Below are 17,051 nucleotides of genomic sequence, written 5' to 3'. Positions count from 1 at the left end.
TTTTTTGAAAAGATAAATCTCAACCCGTCCCGGATTTGGACCTAAGACCAACGACATAATTTATTTCGTAAGAATGAAATAATAATGACTTGTTCGAACGACTCAATATGTGTCGAGGGAGGGAACCAATTAATTTACATTTTTGCTTACCGTTGAAATAATATTGTTGACCTGTCCCTCTAGGAGCTCGGTAAAAATGAACCAGACATTATTTAAAATACAAAACTTCGTTTCATCACTTTATTACTAATTAAAGGCACTGTACATGTTTGGTAATAAATGTCAAAGACCAGTATTCTCACTTGGTGTATTAACATAAGCATAAAATAACAAGCCTGTGAATTGGGCTCAATATTGGTCATCGAAGTTGCGAGAAAATGATGAAAGAAAAAAACACCCTTGCTGGACGAATTTGTGTGTTTCAGATAGGAATAAAGAAGTCTTTTATTATTTTAGTGAGCAATGACCTCTTTCTCAAAAACTACGTTACTTCAGAGGGAGTTGTTTCTCACAATGTTTTATACTATCAACAGCTCTCCAATGCTAGAGTCAGTTTTTAAGTTAATATTTGTTTTGGGTAACTACCAAACGTTACATTCCCTTTAAAGTACAACTTGTGATCACTTTTATATAATAATACAGTCACCGTTCAATATCAAAAATAGACTACACAGAACGTCTTCTTTTCAAAAGGAAGCTTGCCACAGCACAGCTTTTTATAGACCGTGTCCACGGCGACTTTGTCTATGGTTAGATCAGCGTGTCTGTCTGTGTTGAAGAATAGGCACTAGACGCGCTGATCTAGCTGAAACTGTAGCCGAAGTGGTCGTTTCGGACATCACGGCATTATGTTACAGTTTACAGTTTATGACAACATCTTTCACAAATCGTCCTGAGTTATTTTTGTCGTCACTGATATCCACTAGTTCTTCCTTTAATGTTACTCAAACCATAAAGTTGTGGCGACTTTTTTCCGTTGACTTAGTGCGTCCTTTTTTCATACTGAATATCTCATTCTTGGACCCCTGTCTAAACTTGTCTCTGCGGCGATAGTTCTTAAAGTTGCAGTAGGGACTCTTCTTCAACGTCTTCAAGTAGTAACTGCCATGAGAAACAGTCCTGTCTGCGTTGTACCCCATGGTAGAGCACCCTCCAATGCTACACGACCGACACTTTCCCGCTTTAAAGTCCTCCAAAGTTTCACATGGCAGGGCGGGAAAACGGCAGTAGTCGTGCACACTTTGTATGAAGTAGGCGTGTGATCGGCGTGGTTGCAGCCGATCATCCACCATTTGCAGCCAGGCTGGTTATGGCCGCCGTTGGGATAGAAATCTGCATGGCCGAGCTACGATCGGGGGAAATGACAGAAATTTATTAAGCTTTTATAGCTGCAAATAAAGTTAATGGTCTGACGTTTCGACGCTAATATAGGCAGAGTCTTTCTTGAAGGCTTGTAATGAAGTGCCTCGAGAATGACTCTGTTAAGTGTCAACACGTCATGTCAAGTTTTTTTTTTTTTTTTTTTTTTTTATTGGGGGGGGGGGTTACACCTTGGGTTCTTATGATTTGTAAGCAGTTTGCAACAGCTAATTCTATTTCCTCAAGCTTTTACAGCTATACAACATTTCGTTTGCTCTAAAACAGTTGTTTAACTTTATGCAAACAATTGAGTTAATGCCACAAAGGGTGAGCATTCAAAAATTATTATTAAAAACTGTTCAGTTTCAACGGTTTTTGTACAACGTTTAACTTTTAAGGAACAATCGCCATGCGTTGCTTGACGGTTTAGGGTGGTGTATTGTGTGTGTTTTAGTTTTGCTTTGATATCTTTCATGTTTCTCGAGTTGTCTTTGATTTGTTCTTGTTAATGGAGATTCTAGTTTTTGGTTTTACCTTCTGCTCAATGCCCGCTCCTCCTGCAATGAGCCTATTGGAGCTCGTATGTATGACGTCTACAAATGTGGCATCAGTACGGTCCAATCGGCAGCCTGCATTTACGTTCTCAAACCCTGGTCCAGCCGCATCTAATCCTGATAAAAACACAAATAATTGATAATACTTTTTAAAGAGGTTTTCTCTTTCGTTTCATCTGGCTCCCAGTGTTTGTTTTAACACTAGATATTTAAATAGTTTGGACAATAGCCTGATTTCATAACTGCCTTCAGTAAAACAAAGTTGACAAAAACATTTAGCACAACACATCCGGCACAACACAGTGAACTTGATGGTTATTGGGCTGGGTAAAAGGTTTCTGCAAGCAATATTTTTTATGTGTATACGGTTGGTATCATTCTTAAAAGTATATATTATGGCAATACAAACATTTAGTTAGAACTTTCAGCAGCTTTCGGGAGTATCATTACGAGAAACATTTCACTTCGAACTTAAATGGTTCTTTAAAAAAAACTTCAGTTTGTCTGCCTCAACATTGAACTTTTACAACGAGAAGCACATCACCGCTCAGATTGTGTATTCCAGTTAGGGATTATACTTCCTGCATGGACACATTCGCTCCGGATTTGTCGGAGACATCCCCAAAACGCGACCACCATTTGAAATAAAATTGTCCACCACTTTTATATAGGATTATAACAATCGAACAGTTCCAAAAACCAATACTTTGCCTTTTAGTGAACTTAAAATTAGCATTTGATTATGGGTGTGGGACAACAACTTTCAAATATTTACCAGTTATACGGCCAATTCTACGGATGGCTTTGCCTGCATATCCAGCAGCGTGTGCCCCAAGGCTATGACCGATAAGATGCACTGTAGATGGTTCTAATCCCTCTTGGTCATGCATAAGTTGGATCAGATTCGCCACTTCTCTACCAACTACACGGATGTTTTGGACAGACTTCATGTAGTTCAGTTCATCGGCTCCGTCTGCCCAATCAACTGTGATGATGTTGACGTCTTCCTGTGGTAGAAAGTAATAATACAACTGATGTTACGGGTAATCACAAGGTTGTGGGTTCGATTCCACACAAGTGTTTTCTTTGTTAAAGTAGTACCCCATAGATAAAATTCAGAGAAGGGATAACAGAACAACATAACAACAGTTTACATACTAATGTTCATAAAATTACAACTTACTTTATCCAACAGTGCATCCTTCAACTCCATCACCCATTGTTTATCGTCCGTCTCTCCCCATCCATGGATGATGAAAACAGATCTGCGTCTACCCTCAAACTGAACCCTCCAAGTCCCGCCAAAATCACTCCCATTCACCGGCCACGACAAGTTACGAGGATGCCGGGTGTACAACGTGAATCTTGTACCGATCTCCGCCGGGGTCATCGGGGGGAAGAAGTCCTTGTGGCACGGTAGATCGTCGGAGAAACAACCAAGGTCCCCAAAGCAGACACGGTCGCAAAGTCCTGGTTTGATGGAAACAGAGAGGTGCAAGTCAGATATAATCAAATTCCTGAAAACCATCCGTTATTGTCGTTGTTGTTTAGATGATATTCACATCAAGAGAACTCAGCGAACCCACAAGGGGGTATAAATACCCAGATGGTAACATCCAATCTAACTTTACAAGAACATTGGTTTAAAGACACTGGACACTATTGGTAATTGTCAAAGACCAGTCTTACAAACCTGTGAAAATTTAAGATCAATCGGTCATCGAAGTTGCGAGATAATATTGAAAGAAAAAACACCCTTGTCACACGAAGTTGTGTGCGTTAATTACATGGTTGATTTCGAGACCTCAAACTCTAAATCTGAATTACTTCTTTTTTGAAAACTATGTCACTTCAGAGGGAGCCTCTCCCTATTACTCGTCACCAAGTAAATTATTTTGGGTAATACCAATAGTGTCCATTGCCCTTTAATGTATGATTATGAATTGCACAAATCAAGATACTGCAACAAATCAAGATATCTGTTCAAAAATTCTTTATTCGGCTTCTGGCCGCAACGATGTTTTTATCAATGAACCATTTCAATTAAATTCAATATTGTGTTCAGATGACTAGATGATTAGACCTACTTATTCTAGCCAGTGTGAAATCAGTGTAAGGATTCGAATCGACACCCTTGTGATTGCAAGTCATGCAGTCTAACCAACTGGAACAACGGACGCTAATCCGGAGGTTGTAGGTTCAAGTCCCGTTGGTGCAATTTGTCTTTGTTCAAACCTAAACGTTATATTAATTTCAACGACACAAATTTCTACAAACTTTTTGTTATAAAAGACGCTAACCACATTGTATTGAACTATCAAACATAGAACTTATTGTCTTAAATCTAGCCCGGGCAGATGGTGGGGAACAGAGCTCCGCCGGTGTCAGATGCAATTGTGTCCGCCATGCAATACTGTCCGTTCCGGACACTTTTGCCTATGCAATCGTGTCCAGGGCTTTGCAAAAACCGTCCGGTGGACATTTACATGATGCGTAAAATGAGCGTGCATGCACTCTGAACCTACGTACATGCAGCATGAATATTTACGTATTTTATGAGCGCAGCGAATACCCAACGGCCGAACATTTCCCATGTCATTCATGACATGCACTTAGCTTGTAAAAAAAATGGCGAACGTGTTCCGTCGACCAACAGGGGCGTTTAATTTACTGCAAGGACGGTTTTGCACGGGGCGGACACAACTGCATTATGCAGCAGCATCTGGGCGGACACTACTGCATATGCAAAACCGTCCGGCAGACATTATTGCATATGCAATAATGTTCTCCGGATAGTATTGCATAGAGGACATAATTGCATGCGACACCGGTCCCCACAAGGGGGGCCCGACTTTGTTAAAATCAACTTACCCGCCCAGTGGCACAATTCCTGCAGCCAGTGTGTCGGCCCCCAGTCACCTAACCAAGAGCCTTTGGATGGATCAGATTCGTCTTCACAAATAGAGGACAAATATATAAACAGTAAAGTTAAAGGCAGTGGACACTATTGGTAATTACTCAAAATAATTATTGGCATAAAACCTTACTTTGCAACGAGTAAATGGGAGAGGTTGGTGGTATGAAACATTGTGAGAAACAGCTCCCTCTGAAGTGACCTAGTTTTGGAGAAAGGAGTAATTTTCCACGAATTTTTGAACTTGAGGTCCCGAAATCAACCATCTAAACGCACACAACTTCGTGTGACAAGAGTGTTTTTTTCTTTCATAGTTATCTTGCAACTCCGACGACCGATCGAGCTCAAATTTTCATAGGTTTGTTATTTTATGCATATGTTGAGATACACCAAGTGAGAAGACTGATCTTTGACAATTACCAATAGTGTACACTGTCTTTAACATTTAAATACATATTCGGATATCTTGTTTTTAGTTTAAAACCGAACAATTCAAACGGGACTTTGCTTTGGTAAGCAGAGCCATGGATATGGTCCCTAGTGAACCCATTTTGGAAATGTGTGCATGACCAGAACTAAGGCCGAGTAAAAAAAAAAACATGTTTCACGTCCGGGTTTTCAAAAAAAGGAGGAAGAGGGGCTTTTTACTTTTTATTTTTATTTCAAGATGGCCGCCATTCTTTGTTAAAATGTCAAATATCCATTGTGTTTTCTACTGCTGAAAAACACAAAACATAAATGAAACAATTTAGTCGAGGCATTCAGACAAGACATTCAGATTGTTTTTGCTGAGATCATTTAAAATAACCCTGAGATCATTTAAAATAATCCTAAAGAAAAAAAGGAGGCGGCCTGTAAAAAGGAAGCGGGCGGGGACGCTAAACATGTTTCTTTTTTTACTTGGCCTAAGTTGTCAGTGGTCCAAAACCCCATTTTTGTTAATCCATGGAGGTAGTACCTCCATGGTTAAAGGAACACATTGCCTTGGATCGGTCGAGTTGGTCTTTGAAAGACGTTTGTAACCGTTTTTCCTCCATGGTTAAAGGAACACATTGCCTTGGATCGGTCGAGTTTGGTCTTTGAAAGACGTTTGTAACCGTTTTTTTATAAAATGCATATGGGGTAGAAAGATGTTGTAAAAGTAGAATACAATGATCCACACAAACATGCCTCGAAATTGCGTGGTTTTTCCTTTTACCCTCGTCGACTAACACGTCGGCCATTTATGGGGGTCAGAATTTTGACTCCCATAAATGGGCCCGACGGGTGATAGTTCGCACAGTAGAAGGAAAACCACGCAATTTCGAGGCAAACTTGTGTGGATCATTGGTATGCTACTTTTAAAACATCTTTCCAACCATATGCGTTATATAAAAAACGGTTACAAACGCTTTTGTTTTGACCAACTCGTCCGATCCAAGGCAACGTGTTCCTTTAATCCCAGAGAAGTAGGCAGAGGGGGGTATAATTCCCTCCCCATCACCCCTCGCAAATGTATCTCTCCCCCCTCCCCGAACTAATTGATAAGCAGACGTGAACCTAACCTGCTGATACTCCCGTTAACCATGACCATGATCATGACTGTGACGAATCCAACACTACTTCGGTCCATCCTTCTGTGAATTGATAGTGGACTTCCAAAACTCCAAAGCACCTGCAAACTAACCAGCATGCAGTCTCTGTCTTCCGATGACTTCTCAGGTTATAATAAATCTGCAAAGAAAATAAGCACAAATATTCTTTACACCTAATTATTGATTGCAAAATATAGTGGACCTTCCAGAAGCAGAAGCACCCGATGCATCTTATAACCAGCAGTCTTTGTCTCCTGATGACTTATTGGCTTAAAAAATCAATCTGCAAAACACAACAAGAAAAGCACAACAAAATATAAAGTTGAACCTAGCTATAGAGTTGAAGGGGGCCTACAATGTTGATTTCGCTCTGTGAAAATGTTTGAGTCGGCCGGCCTACCTTTTTAGTAGGATTTGAAACGTTACATGTTGAGAGATAGTACAGGTGATGTTTGCGGTAATTAAACATCATGTGGAAATCTCTTATAAGTAGTCCTGGTCGTGAAAAAACCCGGTGGTTTGACATCTCAAAGTTTTGACATTAATAACTTTAAAAACAGTTCCCAGTTGTTCATTTCAGTTAAACAATCTCTACATTCATTGAGGCCGGCTGCTGTGTTTGTTTTCCCTTATGAAATAAAGTTAAAAATGTAACGACGAACCAAACGTTTAGAAAAAGGACCCACGAGAACCATAAAATGACATGGAGCCTGGAATAAATACTTGCGTAACAAAGTAACCAATTCCTCACATAAAACTCGGATAAATTGTTTCTTATCGCTCTTTCTCTCAAACTTTCAACCATAAAATCTCAATCAGCAAGGCCACCGTGCTGGAATTTTATTTTAGATTCACACACATAAATCACGAGCCATCACCAAGAAATAAAAACTGTCAGACTTGATAAACGATTAACGTATATAATGCAATTACCAAACCGCTCCGGAATTCGCCTGTAATTAAATGATGGAATTATAGACAACTTTTCAAAGAGGAAACGCACAGTCCTCGAAATTGAAACCCTGTTTTTGAGAAACTCTGCCAGACGAAAGATATTTTGAGAGAGAAGGCGCGTTCGATGGGAAAGCTCTGAACTGTCACATTCATTGCGATGCCCATCACTGTTAAATAGTACACGCTGCTATTGGAACTGCAGTGCGAAGTATCCTTTGGGAAAACGTATTCATTTCATTTGCAAAGTTGATTCCATCCCTTTTCGAAGCTAATATCCCGAGTCAGACCACACGGACAGTTTGGCCGCTGTAAACCACTCAAGAATTGTTTCGTTATTCAGATACGAGAAATTAAAAACCCAATTATAATTTCCCTTAAGCCCTCCTCTTTTTGGCGTTATCTTCATTGTGAGTGGGCTCTCTCACCGGAATACAATACTACAATGTCCTCCTTCACAGTCCATGATAAAAACACAGCAATATACACGCGCTATCTAACTCTAAGACCCGGGGAAACGGTCCAAAGACGGGAAGTCTTTAAAAACATACCGATGGATTTATCACAGAATCACGCGCTGAAGGGATTTATGACCGTTAATATCATCTGCCTAAAAGACGAGACTGTTTCAAAACCGCGACTATGTATCAACTGACCTTGAAGCTCACAGAGTCGAGTATATCTGATCTGGTTTATGTTTTGGGCAGATCAGTACAAATCAAGGGTGAAGATTTTAGCACCTGTAATATCTACTACATTTGGTCCGAACCCTGTCAACAAATCAAGGCTGTCGACCCCCCCCCCCCCCACCGCTTTATCTTTGGTCCAATCACAGAGAAAGTCCTCTCTCTCATAGAGAAACTCCTTTCTCTATGGTCCAATCTAATAAGCAGACGCTTCCGGAGCGGCTATTTAGTGTATTTATTATATTTTCTTGTGAAGAAATGCATTTACATTGTTACCTCTTTTATACAAATTATGGGGCTTTGTATTATTGTGATATGTTCTTTAAGTTTTATAGAAATAAATGTGAGTTTCGAAATTAAATTAATATGCACCGTAAGGCAACTTGGAGGCAACCACCTGCAGTGCATGCTACTATATGGAACCACTTTTGTCACTAATATATGTGTTTGATGAGTGGAATGTCGAATAAACAGTTAACTAAGGTTTGAAAATATCGGTTCTTATGTTATTTACACAAATTTTAAGAGTAGACCCCGACCCGAGAGGGCGCTGTTCGTGACGTCAATCGAGGCAGACTTTGCCTGTAATGCGTATAGAGTAAACACAATTGCCAAAGTACATGTACGGACCAAAGTCGTAAGTTTGTACGTTTCAACAACAATTTTTTTTTTCTTTTTCCGGCAGAATGCCGACCAGGTGTATTGCTGCTGAATGCAGAAAAACACTTATTGAAATGTACCAACTCACGACTTGGACGTACATGTACTTTGCACGTGTGTTTACTATACGCATTGCAGGCAAAGTCTGCCTTGAATGACGTCACAAAAGGGGTAGGCGGAGTCAGCCCCAAACAACTTTATATATTTTTTAAACAAATAAATCGTGACAAACAATTACTAAAAAATTGTTTTATTGTTCGTAAGCATATACTCTTATGTTTGAAAGAAAAAAAAAATCTATTTCCAGGTGACTTTAAAGTTTTTTTCTTAATGCAAGTTTGCCCAAAACAAGGCTAAAAACCACTCCAGGTAAAGGGCTACAAGGAAGAAAACACAGACATGCAGAAACTCATAATAGAGCTGAAGGTATGAATTGATATTCCTCTTAAAAGATGGCAGATCATAGGATGAAGGGAAACATGCAACAGGCAAGGAGTTCCAAAGAGATGCAGGACGAGGGAGAAAGCTACTGGAGAAGCTCTTTGTTCATTTATCAAACAATGTCTTACGAAAAAATGTGAATACTCAAAATAATGTGATGATATTTCCTTCATGAAAATTGCCTTGAATCTTTTGCTTGTAGTGTAAGTGGCTCATGTAAAAGTACATTGTTAAGCGCCTATCAACAGTTATGAGTTAGGGCATTCGAACCCACAACCTTGTAATTGCAAGTCTAACCACCGGACCACTGCGTTGTCCTTTCTTATTATATACTTTTGGTGGTTGAAACAATTTCTTCCTGATGGTGTCTTCTCAACTCTTTACAATTGACTGGTTAAAGGAAGTGGACACTATTGGTAATTACTAAAAAATAATTATTAGCATAAAACCTTACTTTGTTACGAGCAATGGAGAGCTGTTGATGTTATAAAACATTGTTAGAAACGGCTCCCTCTGATCGTATTTTCGAGAAAGAAGTAATTTCAGATGCTTGATTTCGAGACCTCAAAATTAGATTTTGAGGTCACGAAATCAAGCATCTGAAAGCACAAAACTTCGTTTGACAAGGGTTTTTTCTTTCATGATTACTATCTCGCAACTTTGACGACCAATTTGAGCTCAAATTTTTACAGGTTTGTTATTTTGTGTATATGTTGAGATACACCAAGTGAGAAGACTGGTCTTTGACAATTACCATTAGTGTCCAGTGTCTTTAAGATTTACTGCCGTGTATCTCTAGGGTACAATTATGAACTCGTAAAAACGGATGTAAGTTTCTAAATTGGATTGCACACCTATAAGGTGTTGATTTCATGATCATAAAAAACCGTTTCTAAACTGTGTGTTTAAAAAGTCTTCCAAGGCGTTTTCATGCAGTATAATTGCTGAAGATTCTTATTGCACGATAGACCGCAACGGTAAAATCGTATTTCTGAAAAATAATGTTTTTAACTGTCTTTGATTTTTGCTTCATAATGTTAAAATTTGTTTCTTTTAATAAATTTGTCTTGTTTTTCTTATTATGTGGCTCCTTTTGATATGTTTTTCTGTTGTCTGCGGAAGTTATGTTATAGGCCTATAGCAGTGGACACAGTTGGTAATTACTCAATATTTATTAGCATAAAACCTTACTTGGTAACAAGTAATGGGGAGAGGTTGGTAGTATAAAACATTGTGAAAAACGGCTTCCTCTAAAGTGGAGTAGTTTTCGAGAAAGAAGTAATTTTCCACGAATTTGATTTCGAGACCTCAAATTTAGAATTTGAAGTCTCAAAATCAAGCATCTGCTGAACGCACACAACTTCGTGTGACAAGGGTATTTTTTCTGTCATTATTATCTCGCAACTTCGACGACCGATTGAGCTCAAATTGTCACAGGTTTGTTATTTTATGCGTATGCTGAGATACACCAACTGTGGAGACTAGTCTTTGACAATTACCAAATGACGTGAATATTTGCGATTTAGGGCAAAATCCATGAATAGTGACGTCAATATTCACGTAAAAATATATGTTCATTGTCCCTTCAGGGCCACCATAGTTCCAGTGTCTTTAACTTTCTTTTAAATCAATTATCCATATTTTGGTAGTAGATATTTTATCGGGTCTGACACGTATGGTGTAAAAACGTAAAACTTAAAATGTTTTTAAAGGAGCATGCAAAAAAGTGGCCGAGGTTCGAGGGTAGAATGTACGAGCCTTTGCGATTTCATTTCATGTTGATAAGCCACTGTACCTCCCAGAAAAGCGAACTTAATCAGTGAAATAATTGCCATAAGCCAAGAAAGAAGACAAGGAATGAAGTTTGTGGAGGGAAAACCCCAGAGAATAATAAACCCACGCAGTCACGCAAACAAAACCCAGACCACAGTGCCCCATCCCCAGTGTGATTCAAACCAGAGTCTTTAGATGGAAGGCGAGGAAAGATTAGTAAGATATACCACCATGACAACCCGACTATCCAATGATTTGATGTATCTGTTTTCTTTGACAATTACCATTCGTGTCCAGTGTATTTAAAAGACACTGGACACTATTGGTAATTGTCAAATACCAGCCTTCACAGTTGGTGTATCTCAACATATGCATAAAATAACAAACCTGTGAAGTCAGTACAAGCTCAATTGGTGGTCGAAGCTGCGAGATGAATGAAAGAAAAAACACCCTTGTCACACAAAGTTGTGCGCTTTCAGATGCTTGATTTCGAGACCTCAAATTCTAATCTGAGGTCTCGAAATCAAATTCGTGGAAAATTACTTCTTTCTCAAAAACTACATGACTTCAGAGGGAGCCGTTTCTCACAAAGTTTCTTACTATCAACCTCTCTCCATTACTCGTTACCAAGAAAAGTTTTATGCTAACAATTATTTTGAGTAATTACCAATAGAAGTGATCATGAAAACTTATAATCAAGTTGTTTTCTACCAGAGATTAAAGCAAACACGATTGGATATACAGGGGAATAAAGTGTCCACAAAGTTTTGGCAAAAACAAGAAAGGTTAGTAACGGTATTTGACACCTACCTCAACAGTGTTCCCTGCAGTTACACTAAGCCTTGCTCACAACCCTCGTCTGAAAACCTGCTCAACACTTCAAAGGGGGAGGCCTTCATTCAAAGTACTAACGATGAGCTAGTCGGACCTCACGTGTCAATGTAATGCCTCTTTGAATTTCATCACAAAGGGTATACCAGTTTAAGCCGATTGTTGAAGCCGAAGTTGAATTATCAAAGAACATGGAATGACAAATATCATAAAGTAGCTGGGCGGGGTAGGGGTGGTGACTTGGGGATTTGAGTTCACCCTCAGCCAATCAGATGCTTCTCTTTCCTGACACCCGGAAAAATCATTCATTGGCCGGCGGAAGTGAAAAGGGTGTATGATGGGGTGTCGTTAATAACTGGCCGTAAGGGTAAAGTTTGACCTTGATTTTGTTTAACTTTCTTCATATCAAATCTGAAAACTTTAAGATTTGTGTGAAGCGGAGATCTATTATGGTGGCTGAAATTGGTCATGGAACATTATTTGCTTTCAAATACTTCTGGTAATTCATGGTTTGTGCCCTAAATTATGAACATTCACGTAGGCCTTAATTTAGCTAACTATAATTCGTAAAAGCCGATTCTGGTGGATATTTAGATTGCTTGTGATTGGAGTACAAATAGTTCTATAATAAAAAAGTTTTGCTAGTATACTTTGGGGGTAAAAATTGCCGAGTGGTAATTTAGTAATAAGAGTTGTTTCTATATCCATTCATATAACATACAAAGTTGACTCATCCTCCCTCTCCACAATATCCCAGATTTTACGCACGTGCACACACAAAGGCGGGGAGGTTTCAAGTATGATTTGAAACTCTTGCATTGTGGGAGTATTAGGATGTTTGCGGTGTAGCACCATGTGTAAATCTCTTTTGGGAGTAGGTTATGTTTTCGTATGAACTGTTCACATACCCAACTCTGTCACTGCCAATTTACAATATCATTTGCAGGGTTTACAGAAACTACGGTTTGCCTTGAATTAGTGGTACCGTCCTGTATGAATTACATAACATCATATCTGGTATGAATATTGAATATTAGCGGAGATTAAGTTCCAGCCTTGACATAACGGGACAACTGATGATGAATTTGGCGCCGAAAGTCGAGACTTAGAAGCATTGAGAGTAACATGATGTCGGAGAACAATTTCTTTTAATGTGTGTTGCTTGAACAAAACAAAACAGGGGGGCTCTTTAGTCCTTGATATCTCACGTGAAGGTGGTAGTAGGCCTAAACAACTCATGTTCAGTCAATTAACTTTGGGTTTTACCCATACACCCGGTGTGTGTTAGCACTGTATATACTCAGTACTTTTCCCGAGCTATGTGAACACAGCATATTAATCGGGTGGGATTCGAACCCACGACCCTTTGGAAATTCTAGTGCATACCGACTAAAAACCCACAGAGACTTCCCGCCACGGTAGCTGGAGGCAGTTCGAATCCAGTTCGACCAAAACTATTGGTCACCTTTTGGGTCTATTATTGACACTGGTTTTGCAAGACACCCGGACTATTGGTAATTGCTCCAAAGAATTCGTTAGCATAGAAAAAAATACTAGGTAATGAGCAATTGAGAGCTGCTGATAGTATAACACATTATGAGAAACGGCTCCCTCTGAGAGTATTGTAAGTTTCTGAGATTAAGAGTCTCACTCGATAATTAAAAGACTTTGTGCAACAACTGTGGTTTTTCTTTCAACATTCTCTTGCAACTTTCGATTACCAATTGGGATCCAAAGTTTCACTATGCATATTACACCAAGTGAGAAATACTAGTCTTTGACAATTACCAAAAATGTGCAGTGCCTTTAATGTGTGTCCCTCCCTCGTGCCCCCCTTTTTAGACATATATTATACACTCTTTGAAACATACACTCTGAGCACCTTGAATTCTGGAAACAAAAAAAAATAATTTTACTAAAAAATTAAATAGCTTCCCAGCCTGTGGACCTGCCGACTAAAGGCTTTAGAAGTTACATATGAAACAAACATTATATTATTCACACAAGGTCAATGCATATCCGAACAGCACACGAATTACCATCAACGCAAACCAGACCCCTAAACAATGCCTTGCAAATATAACAGCTGGTTTTTCTTAGGGTTTCAAAAATTTGCAAATCCCAAAGCCTCAGGGGGCGAGTAATATTTCAGGAAAATTAGCCGCGCTTCCTATCTGCCCATAGTCTAGCGATTACTAGGGTAAACAAACCATTAGACACCATTCCCTTGGTGGTAATATTATTTCCGGCGGGTATCGTGGAGCTAAGAGAGAGGTATGAAAACTCAAGCACATAATAGTGCCGGGTTTAAGCTTTGCCGACTGCCGCATGAGGAAAGGATAACAATGGTTCGTTTGACATTGTTTGGTATCTCCGTATTTTACGGTGGCGTATTGCCGACACGCACACGAATAACTTGTGTGGATGAAATCAACAAAAGTAGTATGCGAGATATAATCCGTAAAAAGAAAATAACAGTAAATTTAGGTTCCTATTGGATATATGACATGCAAATAGGTTGTTCCAATGTCCAATATCAAAAAGCACTATTGATATTCAGCCTTAGTAAATGGCCAATGTCCAACATTACCTTTAGAAACAGAAAACTTCTCTTAACACGTTTTTTTTTTAGCCATGGCCTATTGTTTCCTCCCCTTCATGTCAATGTAAACTGCGCCAATAAAGTATCTAAACACTTACAAATAGTCAGATTTATCGGAACCTGAATTAGTATGCCAAAGAATAATTATTCATTTCTATTCACCGTTAATTTCTGCACATTTTGACACATCTTGTGTTGCGCTACGATGTTGTTTGGTGGATTTATGGACACTTGAGTGGCTTAAGGTCGAATTTCAAAAGTTGCAAAAGCCCCTATTCACCCCAATTCCAGAAGGGAACTCACACAAGCATCACACACAGACAAAATCAAGACAAAAGACACAAACTCGTTTCGTTTACTTGACCAGGAAGTTTATGGCCGTATCTTTAACTCTAAAACTGCTGATATCCTGTCCTCAATACTTGGTGTGTCCTCCATCACTGTTAACGGCAAGGAGTCGTCTTCTCATACTCCAAACGAGACATCTGATCTGTCCCTGGTCAATCCCCTGCCATTTCTTGATCAGGGTGCGTCGCAATCCCTCGAGAGTGGTGTCAGGCTTGATGGACTTGTTCACTTTCTTCTGCTGCAGAAGTCACACTCGGGCGGCCACTCATTGGCAGGTTGTCCACATTTCCCTGAGCTTGGTAGCCATTCCACCATTTTACTGACCGTCGCTGGTGACGTTCCAACTTGATGAGCTGCAGCTCGAATCGACATACCGGCTTCTATCAAACCAACGATCCGTCCTCTTTCCTGTTTGGTCAGTTGAGCCATCTTTCCTGTTATCTTGAAACACCTTTCCCTGTCTTACCATAATCAGGGATTCTGGCTCTTAACCCATTTTGTTGTATGCCTCCCATCTTTGACCCCTTTGCTTGGTTACTGACAATTATTGCTGATGTTCATTGCAACCGATTTATCCAAAACGCGACAAACAAATCATTTATAAAAGGCGGGCAAAAGAAACGCTGATCTTACTCGTCACAATACAACGATTTAGCTCGAATAGGGGCTTTTGCAACTTTTGAAATTCGACCTTAAGCCACTCAAGTGCCCATAAATCCACCAAACAACATCGTAGCGCAACATAAGATGTGTCAAATGTGCAGAAATTAACGGTGAATAGAAATGAATAATTATTTTTTGGCATACTATTTCAGGTTCCGATATATCTGACCATTTGTAAGTGTTTAGATACTTTATTGGCGCAGTTTATAACGAACCGATTAAGCGCAAATTAAGCTTTGCAACTTCGATGACAAATTGAGTCAAAATTTTCACAGATTGTTTTGTTTTATGCCTAGGTGGGATACACCAAGTGAGAATACTGGTTTTTGACAATCAGAGTTTCCATAGTGTCCCCAACGAAAAGAAAACGATAGTCATGAATAAGGGCATTGGAGTTTCCCTTTGCTTGACACGTGAAGTACATTATTACATAAAAAGTAAGATTTGAAACTTTCGTGGTGGAAATTACGTTCTAGTGAGGTTGGGGGGGGGGTCTGAAAAGAGCCGTGATTCAAATCTTATATCACATAATTTTTCTATTAGAAAATTTGAAACACTTTCATTTGGAAAGAGAAGTACGAGTGGGTAGTATCAGACAGATCACCTGTTGGCATTGAGTATGTCAAGTAGGCCTCTCAACCGTGAATTTACGGTGGAGCGTAATTCGCCAGGCAGTCTATGGGTGAAATATGGGCAGTCTGGGGCCCGGTTCCCCCATGGCTAGGCCGGCAATAACGACCAAACAACGGGCGACAAATCAGGCTGGGGCAGATGAGCTGCATGATTGACGTGATGTTTAGTGCTTCACGCCATAGATCACACAAACAGATGTGTTCTCGAGAAAATGAACATGGTAAACATAGCTATAAAATAAACTGTTGCGCTACCATATTTATAATTATTGTGTCACTACTTCGAAGAGATTTTCATATGGTCTTAAAGCCATTGGACCCTTTCGGTACAGAAGTACACAGATTTACAAATAACTTACATGGGTTACAGAAGGTTGTGGTGAAAGACTTCTCTTGAAATATTATTCAATGAAATGCTTTACTTTTTGAGAAAACAGTAAAACGATATCAATTCTCGTTAACGAGATTTACGGATTTATTTTAAACACATGTCATGACACGGCGAAACGTGCGGATACAAGGGTGGATTTCCCCGTTATTTTCTCCCGACTCCGATGACCGATTGAGCCTAAATTTTCACAGGTTTGTTATTTTATATAAGTTGTGATACACGAAGTGTGGGCCTTGGACAATAATGTTTACCGAAAGGGTCCAATGGCTTTAAAGCAACCTCTCTTAGTATACTTATATGCACAGTTTCAAATCCTACTTTTGTCACACTTGTGCAACTTTAAGAATTACACCATCAGTAGGGGCACATTATTAGAGCTTTCTTAGCCTGGAGCACGTAGCTATGTTTTTACACATTGAACATTTCTGTCTTGCCTGTCTGTCCGTCCGTTCTTGTTCCTGTTGTCGTGCTGTTTGTTTGTGTCACAATGTATGCCACACAAGTTCCGACTACTAGAGAAGATGATTCCATACGCCAACTTATTTGGATTTCTGTTTTGTTTCTTAAAATCATATTTTGTTGTATATGCATTGTTTTCACAAATTAGGGGAAAAAAATGCAAGCTTTGAATTGAAAAGTGAAACGAGGGAAGGCCTGCTCGTCCTGTGACGA

The 17,051-nt window shown here is 39.4% G+C and overlaps 1 pseudogene; it reads right to left on the bottom strand.

The window, feature by feature from the left end:
* Window positions 1-944: 944 nt before the first annotated feature.
* Window positions 945-5,377, bottom strand: LOC139946252 (pancreatic lipase-related protein 3-like; annotated as a pseudogene).
* Window positions 5,378-17,051: the final 11,674 nt, after the last annotated feature.

Source organism: Asterias amurensis, chromosome 13 (genome assembly GCF_032118995.1).
Source record: "Asterias amurensis chromosome 13, ASM3211899v1".
Lineage (NCBI taxonomy): Eukaryota > Metazoa > Echinodermata > Asteroidea > Forcipulatida > Asteriidae > Asterias > Asterias amurensis.
This window is presented reverse-complemented; position numbering and strand designations above follow the sequence as displayed.